Source organism: Micromys minutus, assembly GCF_963924665.1.
Source record: "Micromys minutus genome assembly, chromosome: 21".
Classification (NCBI taxonomy): domain Eukaryota; kingdom Metazoa; phylum Chordata; class Mammalia; order Rodentia; family Muridae; genus Micromys; species Micromys minutus.
The window spans coordinates 47,731,589-47,749,035 of NC_137956.1; the positions used below are offsets into that span (position 1 = coordinate 47,731,589).

The 17,447-nt window shown below is 47.3% G+C and overlaps 1 protein-coding gene across 2 annotated transcripts in view; it reads left to right on the forward strand.

Annotated features, from left to right (window-relative positions):
• Positions 1-17,447, forward strand: part of ITGA9 (integrin subunit alpha 9) — a 273,563-nt gene that overhangs the window by 164,036 nt on the left and 92,080 nt on the right. The gene's annotated exons all lie outside the window — the stretch shown is intronic.

The window sequence follows — 17,447 nt, forward strand, 5'->3', positions numbered from 1 at the left end:
TTCTGACACTGCTCCGAGGACCTGCTCCCTTTTGACTCCAGACCAAAAACCTGATCGTTCAGATTTCTCCAACAAAAAACAGAATGAGCAGTATGGGTTAGGATATTTTGTGAGTTGGCTTTAGAACGTATGTTATAAATACAAATTTAATAGCAGATATTAACAGAGGGATTAGCTAAGGTATCGTTTGCAATTTCAAGCCATCTCACAATTGACTGTTCCTTATAATCCCAGTGTTTATTTATGTGTTGGGAAGGGACTTGACATTTATTACTTAGTATTACATTGCAGTATGGGAGGCGGCCAGCATTTGACCTTTGGGGATGGTTTCATGTGACTTAAGGTAGTATTATTTGAAGATTCCTTTCATCTTTTTTTCCCTGACATTTAACAGTGGTGTCTGTTTTAGCAGCGTACAGTTTCTGAGGCAGGAAGGGGTGAAGGAAGAGGGCAGCCGGCCCTCTGATACAAGCAGTCTCTTTATTATTTCAGGCCTTCCTCCCATGGTCTGCAAATCCCCCCTGGCCAGGGATGAACCAGACCAAAGCCTTCTGTTTCCCCTTTTGCCAACCCTTTATTTTAGACTTCTCTTAGAATGTTGGTACTTATCCTGAATCAGCCACTCATCACACAAAGGGTTTCCTTTGTAACACACCTTCTGAAAGATTATAGTAGCTTTGGGGCTAGGAACCCCCTCTGCAAGAGCTGTCCTGACCTTTCAAACAAGTATCAGCGTTGATAGATACTGTGTAAAATGTTTCAGTGTTTACTTGCCCTTACCCAAAACATGGAGAGTTAAGTTTGAATCGGTGATGACAGACAGCCAGGACCTCTCTTTTGTTTTCTTCCTTCCTTCCTTTCTTTTAAAAGATAGTCTTACAAAGCCCAGGCTGGCCTCTAACCCCTGTCTGCTCCAGCCTCTAGAGGGATGGATTACAAATGTTGTGCCATCTGTCTGGATCAAGTGCTACAATGTTTTCATTCTTCCGTGTGTTTGTGGGTGTAGGTGGGGGCATACACACTCATGTGCCAGTGGAGCCAGAGGTCTTCATCAGACACCATGGGGGGCTGTACAGCTGTATTCTGAGCTGGGGCTCTCTCACAGGCCAGGTGAGAGACAAGCTTAACAGCTCACAAACTAGGTTGGACTGTTGTTGTCCTGGTGACCTGTGGGATCACCCGCCTCACTCTTCACAGTGTTAGAATTACTACTGCACGGCACCGGCATCATGCCTGGCTTTTTATATGAGTTCCGGGAGCAAACTGAAAGTCTCATATCTGCACAATCAGCACTTCATCCGCTGAGCCATAGCCTCAGCCCCACACTGTTATTTTATTTTATTTATTGTATTCATCAAAAGAACATCAAACTGAGATTCCATTCTTTAGTTGGAGTGTACCTGAGAAGGTGGCATAAACCTCAAGACCCCGTCCCCAAGTGCACACACACACAAATGCTTCTCCTGACGATGTCTTAGATGCTAATTGGCTTCGGTTTTGCTCTGGAAGAAGTGGTGGCTTAAAGTAGCACACACTTTTCTAGGCTTGGAAAAATTGCTTTAGACCCATAGAGTGGATAATGGGGTTGTTTAACAGTAAGAAGAGCCTCCTGGGATGGTTTGAGACATCAATTTTAAAGAAGGTTCATAAATTATCAGCTCATTCATTTTAATTTTAGGTGTGTCTTCCAAAAAAGCGTTTCAGGGAAAGTACGTGAGTTTTCTTTCATGTTGAGCTAGGCTGTAAATGCTGGGTTGATTTTGGATCACAGAAGACTTTGTGTGGTAGGAAAATATCCACTTGATCCGTGGTTAAACATCGTAGGAAAGTTCTGGCGCCCTTGCTGGCCATTTGTTAACTGTGCTTTCTGTGTAGCAAGATGGAAAAGTCGAGGACTGTGGTCAACAAGGCACTTTTGGCGGAAGTTGCTTCCATTGCTGGCCTTTCAGAGCCTTGTAGTCGAAGCATGGCAAGAAAGCCCAAGGGTGTGATAGTAGTGCCTACAAAATCTCAAAACTATGGCCACCTAAACAACGCAACATCAGTTGATAGCCTAGTGTGAGTGCAAACAGTCAGTCAAGCCCCACCCCACCATGGAGAGCTACAGGTAGTTAATGGCTCTCCAGGTATGACTCCCCAAATGGAACTAAACACCTACAAGTAACACTGAGTGGACTCCCTAGCAGGTTCTCTCTCTGGTGTGTGTGTGTGTGTGTGTGTGTGTGTGTGTGTGAGAGAGAGAGAGAGAGAGAGAGAGAGAGAGACAGAGAGACAGAGAGACAGAGAGACAGAGAGAGACAGAGACAGAGACTGAGACGGAGACAGGGATAGACAGACAAAGACAGAGAGATAGAAAAGATACAGAGGGACAAAGATGGGGCATAAGGGAGAGATAGAGAACATCTCAATGGCTCAGTGGCGACCATTTCTGCTGTGTGTAGTATCTGTAGGATGGTTACATTCAGCTGTGTGTAGTCATCTGTAGGATGGTTACATTCAGCTGTGTGTAGTATCTGTAGGATGGTTACATTTCTGCTGTGTGTAGCATCTGTAGGATGGTTACATTTCTGCTGTGTGTAGCATCTGTAGGATGGTTACATTCAGCTGTGTGTAGTATCTGTAGGATGGTTACATTTCTGCTGTGTGTAGCATCTGTAGGATGGTTACATTCAGCTGTGTGTAGTATCTGTAGGATGGTTACATTTCTGCTGTGTGTAGCATCTGTAGGATGGTTACATTTCTGCTGTGTGTAGCATCTGTAGGATGGTTACATTCAGCTGTGTGTAGTATCTGTAGGATGGTTACATTCAGCTGTGTGTAGTATCTGTAGGATGGTTACATTCAGCTGTGTGTAGTATCTGTAGGATGGTTACATTTCTGCTGTGTGTAGTATCTGTAGGATGGTTACATTTCTGCTGTGTGTAGTATCTGTAGGATGGTTACATTTCTGGTGTGTGTAGTATCTGTAGGATGGTTACATTTCTGCTGTGTGTAGTATCTGTAGGATGGTTACATTCAGCTGTGTGTAGTATCTGTAGGATGGTCATATTTAGCTGTGTGTAGTATTTGTAGGATGGTTACATTCAGCTGTGTGTAGTCATCTGTAGGATGGTCGCATTTAGCTGTACCATACGTGACCCATGCATCTGAGTCTGATGAGGGGTAGATCTCAGGGCTGACTGTCCCTCTGGAACAAAGAGGCTCAGGTGGGCTTATTCTTCTCAAAGAACGTCAAACTAGTTTGAAGCCAGCACAAACAAGCAATGGCTCCTCAGGCCTGGGCTCAGAATCAGATACATCACATGACCAAACTCAAACTCAATGGATGGAAATTTTTTTCTGACTCTTTGATGAATAGATTTCAAATTTTATGTGAAAGGGCATGAAGATGCCCAGGGGAAAGGATAGTTACCCATGAGGTGATCTGCCGTGTTCCCTATGGAGCAGAGTAGCTTCATCTCTCATTCTGAAACCGTGACAATTCCGGGGTGAATTTACCCTTTCTTGGAACTTTATTAACTTCAGCACAGAGACATAAGCCCTGACACTGGATGAGATCTCTGAACCCCAGAGCAATGTTCTTAGGGCTCTGAGCCAACAGTTAGGAATTAAGTATTGTCCTACAGGACCCATGGTCTCTTTCCATGACCAGATCTCCCATGAAAGAATCCTTTGTGATGCTCTTAACGCCCCTGGTTTCCCACAGGAGGTATCAGGGAAACACGCCCATTCATAACCGAGTGAGCGGAGACGTGAACCACAGACTCTTCGGAGACAGGCATAGGAGGGAAGACACAGCCAGAAACCTGTAATGGGAACCAGACGCTAGACTGGATTCACTCTAGTTTTAGTGCCTTGAGGCACAGGAAGTTTTATTTGTTACTGAATAACCTTTCTCTATCCGTTATTGCCTGAGGTGCAGTACACACACTTCTGGTTTGAGCAAGTACTCTGAACAGCTGTAGAAATGAATGAGAGGTGAACCCTACTCCCCTGGTCTGTACTCCAGGCAGGATAGGGCCAAGAGACTGGCTGCTGGTGGTAGGTGTGAGAGGAAAGGTGGATAGGCTCTCGTGGACGAACAGCTCCAGAAGCCTCACATAAAGGGGAGTGGAGGTAACTGAGGCATTCTGGGTAGAGAGGATTCGAGCAGAGGTCTTCACTCCCATGAAGAAACTGTGGTGTCGAGGGTTGTGCAGGTCATTCGAAGAGAGATGAGGCAGAAGGAACAGAGGAATTGAATCACAAAGTACCCGTGAGTTGGGGCTGCATCTTGAAGCCAGGGGAGGATACAAAAGTCCCAGAAGAGGAACGTAATTCTAACAGGGAGTCAGCATGCTATGCTAAGGGGCCTGGGGGAGAGGATATTGGGGTAGTAAGGGTATTGGGTCCTTTGGTCTCCTGAACTCAAAAATAACATGTTCCACCTGGAGCTTTGAGCCTGTTTCTCTTTCCATCATCTCAATTCTAACTTGCCTGGCCAAGGTCTGAGGCCTAAGTATCAACTGTCTCCAGAGTATGGGGGATGGGCCTGTGGGGACCGCTGGGGTTATTGCCACTCTGGTGCTCCCAAAGGTCTCACCAGGGAATTTTACATAGAATGTTTGGACTTTGCAAATATTCCAAGGTGTTTCATTCTTCATTTTTCAAGACAGGATCTCTGTGTAGCTGTAGCTGTCCTGGAACTTACTCTGTAGACCAGGCTGGGCTCAGACTCAGAGATTCTCTGGCCCCTGCCTCCCGAGTGCGGGGAATAAACCAGGCGGAAAGTGTACAGCTCCCTCTGGTCTTCTGTGCACCGTTAGAACCCGGATGTCCTGCTCTGTGCCCTCACTTTAGGAAGCTGAAGCACTGCCGTATGGGAAGAGTGTCTGTGACGGCTGGGCCCACTGTGCAGTTTGTGTCATATGGACTAGAAACAGGACTCACTCAGTCTGTGTTTATTGCTCTTACAGAGGACCCAAGTTCAGTTCCAGCTTACAGCTGATTGTAACTCCAACTCCACGGCACTGGGCACCCTCTTCCGGCCTATTTGGGCACCTCTATTCGTGCCTGTCCCCTGCCCTGGGTCAACACACACACACACAACTATAAATAATGTTTTAAAAAGAAAGTGGAGGATGATAGGCATTTGGCCAGATTAAATCAGACTTAAAAGCAGATGGAGGCAGGTTTGTTAGGAGGCAGCTCTCTGGTGGGCTAACGGATCTCACAGATAGAGGTCAGTGACGTCACACATCCGGGTTAAGGCAAGAGGGTTTTATAGAGCTTAGGCAAAGAGTGTTGAGGTAGGACCTAGGACGGTGTTCATATCTGGTCGAAAACTGAGCCCCTGGGTAGGCACTCTTCGGTGGGTTGCTGGAAATGTGGAGATGAGGAATTTTCTCTAAGCAGAGGGGCGGGGAGGCAGCGGAGTCTTCTCTGTGTGGGTGGGGCTAGGGAAAGGAGGGCAGACAGGGTTTTCCAGCCTGTTCAGGGGTTGAGCAGGGAGGGGTTTTACCCTAACAGAGGAGAAAATGTTGGAGTGAGTGTGTTACCCAGAATGGCCAGGGATCTGCCCAAGATCAAGGATTTAGTATTTTTCTCCAGTTTTGTCTTTTGAGGCAGGGACTCACTAAGGAGCCCAGGTAGGGCTCAACCTGACAACCTTCCACTTCGACCTCCCCAGAGGCTGGCATTACCTGAGTTTACCACCCTGTCCCGATTGGATGTCACTGTTCTCTGCAGAGGACATGCGTTCTTGAAGGACTGTTGTCACTTAGGCATCCAGCTCTTGAATCAAAACTCTGCGCTTTAATAGGCTTGAGCCTGGTTCTAAGTCATGCCATCCACAAATACCCAGGAACAGGGATGAAACTGTTCCGGTGGTTTCCACTCGACAGAACGATCCGACTGCCTGTCTTGGTTCCACGGCGCCTAAGAAAGCATTGGATGTGAGCACAAGAAGAGAAACAGAAAGGGAAGTAGTTTGTAGCAGTTAAGCTGAAAGCTTTTTCATTTGTTTTTGACACATCCCACAGGGGCATCCCACGGGGGCATCCCATGGGCCCACGAGGGCATCTCACAGGCCTATGGGGGCATCCCATGAGAGCATCCCATGGGCCCATGGGGGCATCTCACAGAGGCATCCCACAGAGGATAGTGGAACACCTCAAGGTTTTCTTAACAGCCAACCCCAATTAAAAACTAAGGGCTTTGAAAAGACCGTGGACTAGGCAGTGGCGGCACAGGCCTCTACTCCCAGCACTTGGGAGGCAGAGGCAGCCTGATGATCTCTGTGAGTTCAAGGTCTGCCTGGTCTACAGAGTGAGTTCCAGGACAGCCGCAGCTACACAAAGATCCCATCTTGAAATACGAAAAACAAAACAACCTTGGAATATTTTCAAAGTCCAAACCATTTTCAGCCATGTAATTACACACTGGCTATAACTCCAGTAATGCTGCTTTCATGGGGATTAGGAGAGTGTGTTTCCCTGACCACTGGCTGGCTGGATGACAGCTATCTCCATCCATGAAGAACCAGCTTGTAGAGAGGACCACCCACCTCGAGAGCATCCATAGTTGGAAACAAATTGTTCTCCTCAAATGTGGTCAGAATCATCAACTGCACAGTGAGATTTTCTTCTTTATTGAGCACCTACTATGTACGAGGTACCTGACAATGTTCTCTATGTGAGACTGCAGAGGTAGCTCAGTCATTAAGTACACTGACTGTTTTCCCAGAGGACCTGGGTTCAGTTCCCAGTACCCACACGGAGGATCACAATCATCTGGAACTCCTGTCCCAGGGGATCCAATAACTTCTTCTGGCCTCAGTGGCACCAACCATGAAGTGGGTACAAACACATAAGCACAGGCATAACACCCTACTCATAAAACTAAAAAATGAACGAAGGTCTCTGAGCTCACCAAGGTTCTGTAGCAGCTCACCTGCTACATCCCTTTGGACGGGTACTTAGCTTCTATGTGACTTTGTCTCCTCAGCTTGAAAATGGAGAAATGTCTGCAGCCCTGACAAGGCCGAGTGGTTACTGAGTTCCTATGTGTTTCACTGATTCAAAAAGTAGCTGGTGAGCCAGGTGTGGAAGGTGGTGCACAAATTTACTTTGAGCACCCAGGAGGCAGAGGCAGAGGGATGTCTGTGAGTTTAGGGCCAGCCTGGTCTACATTATGAGTTCCAGGATGGTCAGAGGCTATATAGGAAGAAATCCTGACTCAGAAAAAAGTTCCTGGAATATAGCGAGCGGTCAGCAAGTGAGTTAGAGCTGCCTTGGCCTCAGAACGCTGCTGAGAAGTAAACATGAAATGCTGCCTCGGGAGAAGCCCTGGGTTCCGGAAGCATGGCTCCAGAGCTCACGCTTTAGGGAAATTTAAAGCTATGGGACCAGGTGTGTGGAAATCACTCTCCTGAGGTCAAAACAAAGTTTTGGTCATTTAGGTCAAAACCTAAATGGCTGAGGACAGAAGAAAACAAACAAACAAACCACTTGGTGGCGGCTCCCAAACCCTGTGTTCTGTCACTTTGATTATTGTCCTTTGTCTTTGCGGCCATTGTATCTTGGTGATCCTGGCCTATCTCAAAGCTGAAATGACTTGGAAATTCCTCTTGCATTTCATTGGTGTGTATGTGTGTGTGTGTGTGTGTGTGTGTGTGTATGTGTGTGTGTTTTGGCTGGGGACAGGTGTGAGTCTGCTACCCCTAAGAACTGATCTTGTCTTTGTTAGATGCACACAGAACGTTGAAGGGACCTTTCAGGCACATACACAGCAGACGTCCATCCCAGTGAGGAACGTCATGGACAGCCCTCCCGACTGTTGAGACAGTTGGTGCATAAGGTCCAGCTTCTCCCTGGGTGGTAGAGAGTAAGGATCCTTAACGGGGCACTGAAGTGGAACCAAGGCAGTTACCATAGCAGCCAGAAGGGTTGATAGTGTGCACACACTGAACCACCCGTCCCCCCGAGACTCCTTCAATGCTTGCCCAATAAAATCTTATTTGGTGGTGTTTTCCTTGGCTTTCAAATACAGCCAGCCACAGGAGGTTTCTGTCTCAGTGTCTCCAGTGGGGTTGTGATGACAAGGACCATTGTCCTAATAACTGGACCGAAGCTAAGGGCTGACTTATCAAGAGAATAGTGCCACTAGAGCCTCAACATCTTTCCATCTTGGCCACGCCTACGATAAGACTTTTTTTTTTTTTTTTTTGCCATTAAACAGTAGACTCACCAGGGTGGGGCCGACTTGTCATCATGAAAAGAACCAAACTTTGAAGCTGTGTCGTGACTTTGTTCTCTGCGAGCACGCGCTCTCTCCTCCTCCCCCCAAGCTTCCCCTTGCCCTGCACTCCTCTCTGCAGTGTCTGTCCCAAGTTTGACATGAGCCACCAGGGAGAACCAGAGGTGGGCGCAGATGTCCTGCTTGTCCTCATAAACAGTCGGGGGGACGTGGTCATTTTCGTTTGTCCCCAGTGGTCAGAGACTATACCGCCCCTACCCTCTGAGCCAAACGTGGAGCTTGGGTAAAATGTACCTACTGCAGGACGGTGGAATCCACATAAGAAGGCTCCCAGGTTTCACGAACCTTGGTCCTTGACCCCCTTCCAGGTGGTCTCAGTGTGAGCACAGCACCCTGGATGGACGCCGTCAGCACCGCACCCAAGTGCCTCTGTGCCAATGACTAGAACATACTGCCCTGTTGAACTACAGCCCTCCTCGGGTTCACAGAATCACTGCGGTCTCCTGCCTGGGTACTTATTCCTCTCCCCAGTCCTTAACCAATGGGCGATTGTGCACAGAAGCCCAGCCCCTTAAGTAAAGATTAACTAGATATCACAGTTGGTAGTGCCCATGTTCTTGTGAGCCAGACCAAGACCTAGGACCATAATCCTGCTCAGGCTACATGCCTGGTTCCCATGAAGCCACCCAATCGCTGAGACATGAGATCTAGAAATTACACATGGTGGTGAGACCGCCTGCATGGCTGGAGTTGCCTAGCATGTACGTGTTCATACTGCAGAGCCTTGGGGACCCCGAGACCAGGGGAAAAGACAGAGTTTGTGGCTGGAGCTTCCCTGTGACTACCTCACTTCAATGCAGGAAGGACATACAAGTAGATGTATGTCATTCCAGGATAGAGGTTCCAAACCTGTTGTGATTGACGTCTCCCATAGGTGACATCATTGTGCCCTACGAGAGTTACTTGTCAAGGTGCCATGGGCTCTTTAGTCATCAGGGAGATGCTTACTCAAGCAGTGCAGGTGTGTGTGACAGTGTGGTAAGGCAAGAAGCCTTTGGCTAAGCCAGCGTCGGCATTTCTACATGGCCCCCTCCTCCCTCAAGCAGGAGACCTCCAAACTACTGGATCTTGGGAACTCCTCTGCCCACCCCTCCCCCACCAAAGCATTTTAGTCCTTAATCCAGTTGTTAGAGAGAATGAACCTGATTCATCCCAGATGTCCCAAGACTTCTGGATTCCAGAAACTCCTGAGGTAAGGGCTGATGAGGCTGTGGATTTCTGTTATCAGGGAACCAGCATTCCTTCTTACGCAGATGGGACAGGAAGCTCTTGAGCCACCTAGAGGAACCAGGGGACAGGGTGGGGGTGGGTGGGGTCCTCTGGCTTTCTGTGTTTCCTCAGTAGAAGAAACAAGGTTGTTGGAGCAAGTCCTGGCTCTACCATTACTGAGCTGCTGAATGATCTGGTGCTAGCGCAGAGTCCTCAGGGACATGAGCACAGTACAGTACCATGGACTGGCGACTGTGCTTTGCTAGGAAACTGTTGCTTTGATTCCAGTCTCCTCAGTAAATGCTTTTACTTTCGCTATTCAGACATAATACTGGCCCAGATGGCTTTGTATGAGGAAGGGAAACGTCTTCCTACCTTTGTATAAATGAGTTTTCAGCCCAGATGTTTAGTCGTAAGAGTCACTCCCCAACTCACTGCCAAGGATCAGTGCTTTATGGAGCCCCCAGTCTCCAGCTGGAGCAGATTACCATGAGGGTCTGTTCTACAGAGCACAGCCAGATGCACAGCACATCCCAGTCTACGCAGCATGGCCCATGGCTAGAGAAAGTTTCCATTTACATATATGCTTAACATATTCTACTTAAAGATCGTGGTTTGGGTTTATGCATTGCTGAGGATATAAGAGCCACAAATACTGCCAGATGGTGGTGGTGGTACACACCTTCAATCCCAGCACTCAGGAAGCATAGGCAGGCGGATCTCTGAGTTCGAAGCCAGCCTGGTCTACAGAGTGAGTTCCTGGACAGCCAGATTTGCAGAGAGAACCCCTGTGTCAAAATAGAAAAACAAATTCATAAATATGAAAGCTGTAGTCACCCTCCATGATCCTTGGAGAATATGTCCCAAAGCAGTAGAAAGTGCCCACAACCATAATAAAATAAGGTTTAAAATAAAATTTAAACCTTATAATTCATATATTGGATTTATTAGATCAACTTACAAGCTGTAGTCCAACTATTCCAACAATGGCTCTCTCCGGATAGAAAGTCCAAGAATCCAATACTTGTTCAGTCCACAATGTCTCAGCTGGTCTTCAGTGCATGCCCGAGTCTTGAACACGTGTGTTCTAATGTCAGTGAAGGAATGGACTGACCAATGAGAGAGGAGGCGACCAAAGAACAAAGCTCCCTTTCTCTGTGTCCCTTTGGGCGTGGCCCAGATCTAAGGTGGATCTTCCCACATCAAAAGATCTGGATTTAGGGTGTGTCTTCCCACCTCAAATGATTCAATCAAGAAAAATCCCTCCCAGGTGTACCCAGATGTTTCCATTTTAGATACATCTAGATGTGGTCAAGTTGATGACCAAGAATAACCAGCACAGAAACCATGTTCTCTTTCTGCGCGTGCAAATTAGACGCAGAGAAGTTACCAGCGATAGACCAGAATAACTATAATCAAATGCCACAATAAGAATGGTTATAATTATAGATTAGTACTGATATCCTCTTTGTGGTCATTATTAAGTAGAACACAAAAATCGATACTTGAAGACACAGACTCTGGCAGTGAAGTCCCGCCTCGCCTCTAGCCAGTCATGTTGTGGCTTGAATGGGAAGTGTCCCCCACAGGCCTAAATATTTGAACACTTAGTCCCCAGCTGGTGCCACTGCTTGGGAAGGTTACGGAACATTTTGCGGGTGTAGCCTTGCAGCGGGAGCAAGCTTTGGGGATTATAGCCTTATCCTAAGTCCAGTTGTTACTCTCTCAGCTTCTAGTCTAACCTCACTCTGGGAAGTGGGGGACAGCCAGAACACTAGGGCTCAATGGCCAGGCTGACCAGTCAACTCAGTGAGTTCCAGGCCAGTGGGAGACCCTGTCCTCAAAACACAAGGGAGATGGCTCCTGAAGAATGACATCTGAGGTTGATGTCTCAGCTGCCATTCTACAACACACACACATTCACCCACCTGAATATGCAGACAAGAGACAGATGGGGGTACCTGTGTGGAAGTCACTCGTGAACCACAAAGGTAAGGGGTTATGTGCTATCCAGAGCCTGGGGCTCCTTCCAGGGGAGCCTGGACCCATCTTTTTCAGAGGTGACGGGATTAACTGGTGTCCCCATCTTTCTAGTGACAGGTTTTACTCTCAACTCCTGCTGAGAACACTGGCAGAAGAAGGTGTAGTGGGCAGAATCCTTCCTGTCTAGATCCCTTTTATCCCTGACCTGAGTTTCTGGCCTTGTTCCTGATACCAAGAACTGCATCCCTTCTGCCCATCAGTGGTGCTTGGAATGGGTACCACCTCCCGTTGCTTTAATACCCCTCATCCTGTGACTGCCTGGAGTCAGTGCAGAGATATTCCTTACCCAGTGGGATAACTCTGTGGCTGTTTCTCAAGGTTCCAGAATGATTTAAGTTCCGGGAACCCAGAGAGGTCACAGGCTTGATGCCAGGGCCCTCACCAGTTGCTTATCTCTCCTGAGCTACCACTTGCTTCAAACCTGTCTCCTTTTAGGGTATCCCACGCTAAGACGTTCCTGTTCTCCAAATGCTCAGGGCTCACCTTCTTATCCCCAGAATATCATGTGTCAAGCGATACTCACTTGCCTGACATCTAAGCCTCAGACATCGGATTTAAGTAAAATTTAAAAATTACATTGTAGGAGAATCCACATGGATGCTTTCTCCTTTTGTCATTTTTCAACACTCACTCGGCTATTTAAGTTATTTTGTAAACTTTTTGTGTGACATATTTTTGGTCATCTTTCTTCTCCTCCCCCCGACTCCTCCCTACCCACTCCACTTGGTAATTTACAAGTAGCTCTTGGAGAGATTACTATCATGGTAGCTGTCCTTTTTGGTGCTTAGATTAAACCTTCAGCCTTACATATGTCAGGAGAGTACTTCACCATTCAGCCACATTCCTAGGCTTTAATCTGGTGTGGTGTGGTATGTGTGTGTGTGTGTGTGTGTGTGTGTGTGTGTGTGTGTGTGAGTGATGTGTATGTGTGTGGTGTGTGTGTGTAATATGTGTGTGTAGTGTATATGTGATGTGTTTGTGTGGTGTGTGTATATGTGGTGTGTGGTATGTGTGTGTGGTGTGTGTGTGTATGTGGTGTGTGGTGTGTATGTTTGTGTGGTGTGTGTGTGTGTGTGTGTGTGTGTGTGTGTGTGTGTTGAAGTAAACAATTTGATTTACTTTATTTTTCCTATAATTAGAGAATTGGAAGTTTCTCTTGCAGCAACCGTTGTGACAGGTATAGTGGACTTGGATGTATGGAGGCAGGGGCTGTACAGTTAGCGTCTTTCAGGTGATGCTGATAGCAAGAGGAAAGAGTATTCTGTGGCACATAGCTTATACCTCCAGGTAAGATCACAGTTGAGATCTTTAGGAACATTTAAAAATATCCAGTGCTTGGGGAAGAATCCATCATCGGATGCCCTTCAGCTACTTCAGGTTCTTCCTGTGGAATCTTTAGAACAGTTATCTGGAAAGAGGGAGGAGTTCTCATCCATGAGAATTCAGTAGAAGTCATTGATACCTGCACAAAGTCCACCCCAGGAAGGAACTTTGGATGGTCTTCAGGTTGGATGTGCTTACCTTGTACCCATCCTATTCCAACCCTTCATAAATGTAGCAATGAATCTGGGCCCTCACACAACTCCCAGTTGGTTACCAGTACCACCTGACATTTGGAACAGTGCTAAAAAATTCATGCTAAAGGATTAGGAACCCCACAATACAGGTACGCACATGCATGGTAGAGGTAGCTGCTTTAGTGTTAGTAGGGCTGCAGAGAACAGTAACTGATCCTCTGGAGGTCCCAGCTTCAATCCCCAGCCACCGCATGGTCACACCTGTTTGTAACTCTAGCTCCAGGGGAACTTACATCCTCTTTTGGCCTCCATGGGCACTAGACATGCACACAGTACACACAGAGGCACACCGGCAAATAACCACACAGAACAAATAGGATAGAGATATACTGAAGAGGAATTTTTTAATTAAATAAAAAAAGCAATATGTGTCTATCAGGCGATAAAAACTCTAGAAGACGAGGCTTAGGGAAACAGAACAATTTAAATCTGTTGGTGACCATCAGTGATGCCTTTCATTCTAAAGTACAGCAAAGGGCCTGCGTACAAAGGAACATGATCCACTTAAAAGGCTGCACAAGCCAATGGGAATTAATGGGAAATTTTATCAGAGGATACAATTCCCTGAAAATTAGAAAGACTGTTCTTCAATAAATAAACAAGCACCCACGGAATGTCTGGCACACAAACTGTGCACGATTGTTTTAAACTCTTGGCAGGCCTGTCTGAGCAGCAGGTCTTCACAGAGGCCTGTTCTATCCCAATGTCATTAAAAGAGCCTCTCTTGCCAGAGCCCTTTCTGATGTGATAGCCTTTGTTAGACAAGAGCCGCAGCATGGATGGCTAAGGACATTTGATGCTAGCTCTAGCTCGGCCTTGTCATGTCTGGGTGACCTCGGCTGAGTGGGTCCTCTCTCTCAGACTTAGTGTCTCCCTCTGGGAAATGTGAAGGTTGAGCTGATGACCTGCTGTCTGCTTGGGGTTCTTGTCTGCTGTTCAACGGGGGCTTAGGAGAGGCCAGCCTCTGACGCCCCACTGAAGGATTAAACGACCAACACACCAGTTCCAGGCCAATCTTCCTAATTGCCAGGAAATTATATTCCCTTCGAAATGTGGTGCTGGAACCAATTCTGGGAGTGTAAGGATGAGCAGTCCTGAACAAAGGTTCCTGGCCCCACTGTCAGGCCCTGTGGTGGAGACATGGTCCCCATCCCAGATTAGTATGCAGGATCTACCAGTAGCCATACATGCAAACAAATGATTCTCTCCAGAGCTAGTTATTAACCGCCAACAGCTCCTCGGTGAGAGATGAGACCTGGAGAGAACCTCCCTGATATATGCGGGAATTTAGGCTGGATTAATCTTGTCCGTGTAACCACAGCTTGTGTAACATTACAAGTGCCACACCACATCAAGTCTGGAAGTTTGTGTTTCACAACCTGGCCCCTCTCCTTACACTGCACTGAATAGTGTCAAGTAGGCATATTGGGTGTAGTGGTTTTGATGTTCATGGTCTGCATAGACTCACATATTTGGATGTTTGGTCCTTAGATGGTGGAAAATTTTGGGAAGGATTGGAAGGCGTGGTCTTTTTGGACGAAGTATGTTAGTGGAAGTGGGCTTTGAGGTTTCAAAACCACACAGCATTCCCAGTTAGCGTCTCTCTCTCTCCTCCCCCCCCTCGTGTGTGTGTGTGTGTGTATGTGTGTGTGTGTGTGTGTGTGTGTGTGTGTGTGTTTTGATTTTGGATTATCTGTAAGCTAAACTCTCAGCTACTGCTCTAGTGCCATGCCTGCCTGCTGCCATGCTCCCTGCCAAGATGGCCATAGACTCGAACCATCTGGGACCGTGAACTCCAATTAAACACTTTCTTTTATAAGTTGCCTTGGTCATGGTATTTTGTCACGATATAAAAGTAACTGAGACAGTGAGTTATCAGAGAGATGGGGGTTGATTCTGAAGTTGGGTGGGTAGTCAGTAGGAAAAATTGGGGGTATAAACGACCATGTTTAATTGTCTATATGTATGAAAATTCTTTTAAATTAATTTTAAAAAATTAGTGTGAGGCTACCTTGGTAAAGTTCTGAGAGGAGTTGGTAATAATTCATGAGGCTGCTGAGCTCACAACAGGGACATTTGTCATTCACAAAGGGGACTCAGGAAGAGCCTCTGGCACTAAGGCAGACAGGGGAATTAAAGAGGTGGGTGACAGTAGGAAGGGGTGAGCTTTGGAGGCATGAGAGGCTCTGGCTTCTACTCCAGCCTCCCGCTCTCTGTCTCACAATTTCCTCAGCTCTAAAATCAGCTCTCCCGGCCAGTCCTGCAAGCTCTCAGAAAGGCTTGTTTGACAGTCCCCAGTCCCGTGCTAGCCAATGTATTTTCATTTCATTTCTAAGAATAACCTGGGGAGCAGCAACCTACTGTTTGGGTTATAGAGTTTTAGCTCTAGAGGAAGAATGAAAACAACTTTGAGGTCTCCTTTTCAAAGTCTTGAGTCCACATTCTACCCTGGAAGGGGCCTGGCTTCCCTTCATCACAGAACCATGCTGGAGTCACGTGACTGTGAAAACCCAGGGGTGACCTTCCTGCATGGTTAAGTGGCAGAGGCCCGTGGTGAGGAGCCTGGCAGAGGTTCAGATGGCCTGATTCCTTGGCATTTACTCAGGAGAGGAAAAGACTAGTCTCGTGAACTTCAGCTACTCAGAGAGGCAGTAGTCCTTTAGCCTGGGACTCTGTGGCCATCTATGTGGTCTCTCTGTTAACTATTCCACGGTGACCGCTCACTCTGAGGTGACTGGCCCTCTGGGGGCGTGTAGGCAGGTTTCTCTCCTGATCAAGCTACACTAATGCTGCCTCATACTCAAGGTCTGAGTCTCCCTTCTCAACAAAAGCAAATGGGGGGAGAAATAACCCATCAGTTGTTTAGAACCAGAGTGGCCAAAAATAATAAATCATCAGCACAAAGGCTCAAGGTTAAGGTCTTCATTCATTGGAGACCATTCAAGAATTCGTAACTCTCTTCCCTAAGTTAATTTTTCACATCTTGTTTGGATCCTCAGAGTTCTCGCTTCCAAAGCGAGGCCATCCGATTTCTTGTTGTGCATGTTTTTCTTGTTGGAATGCCAGACATGCAGGACAGCGGGGCTTCTTTCTGCACATGGATAATGATGGTTCCTTCCCCCCTCACCCCATCCCTGTGAAATTTGTATTTCAAAGAATTATAGCGGTTGAGTGTTTGAATAGTCCTCTTCTCTTGCACGCTGCATTAGCTGTGTTAATTGCTGCAGACAGCAAAACATATGCCAGTTAACTTAAACCTAACTTACTGGAAAGATACAAGCCAGTTCAGATGAAGCTTAAAAGAGGAGGGCGGGGGCAAGTTCAACAGGAACTAAGGGAGGCAAGGGACAGTTCAGGGAAGTGACTTCTGAGTCTTCAAACCTTCTGTGGCCAATTCAGATGACCACAGGACCGTAATACTCTTGTGAAACCCTCAAAACCCAGAGCTATCAAAGGGAGCATTAGTCTCCAAAGCAAGGCCACTTGAACATTCACAGATCATAGACTGCGTTTAATCAGGTGCCCACAGCTTAAAGACCATGAGAGGTTATCGGCTCCCAACCTGTGGGTGTACCCTTCACATCTGTCAGAGTCTCCTGAGCCAATGAGCCAAAAGAAACAAGTGTCCATTGCATAGGGTCTCAGAGGCTTCTTCACATCTTCCACTAACCAGCTGGACAGTTAAAGACTGGCCACTGGAGTGACTTCCTCTGCCCAGAGTTTATAGGACTTGCTACTCATCTCTGTTATCACCTTCATCTTCATCATCATCATCCTTGACCAGTTCACCCCGTCCCCAGCTCCCCTGCCATTGCCACACACCTAAACACCCCCCCCCCCCTTCTCTCCCTGTCTTTGGTTCACTTTCCATGCCAAGGACAACCCGCCACAGAAGAGTCTGGATTCCCCGCCCACACTCAGCAGCTGTGCCTCACACTCTGTTCATTCAGCCGCAGCTTTCCACGGGTTCACCAGGCCTGCCAGCAGCTGATCCCTATAACGTGTTCATCCGCTGAGCCTTCTCTGATGGCACTTTCTCATCATTCATGTTTAGATACACTGTGATAATTCCCATCATAAAAAAAAAAATCATCTCCATAGTCCAGATCACCCCCAGTGCTCACCTCCAGATTCCCCTGTGCTCACCTCCAGATACCCCTGTACTCACCTCCAGATGCCCCTATGCTCACCTCCAGATCCCCCTGTGCTCACCTCCAGACGCCCCTGTGCTCACCTCCAGATCCCCCTGTGCTCACCTCCAGATCCCCCTGTGCTTACCTCCAGATCCCCCTGTGCTCACCTCCAGATCCCCCTGTTCTCACC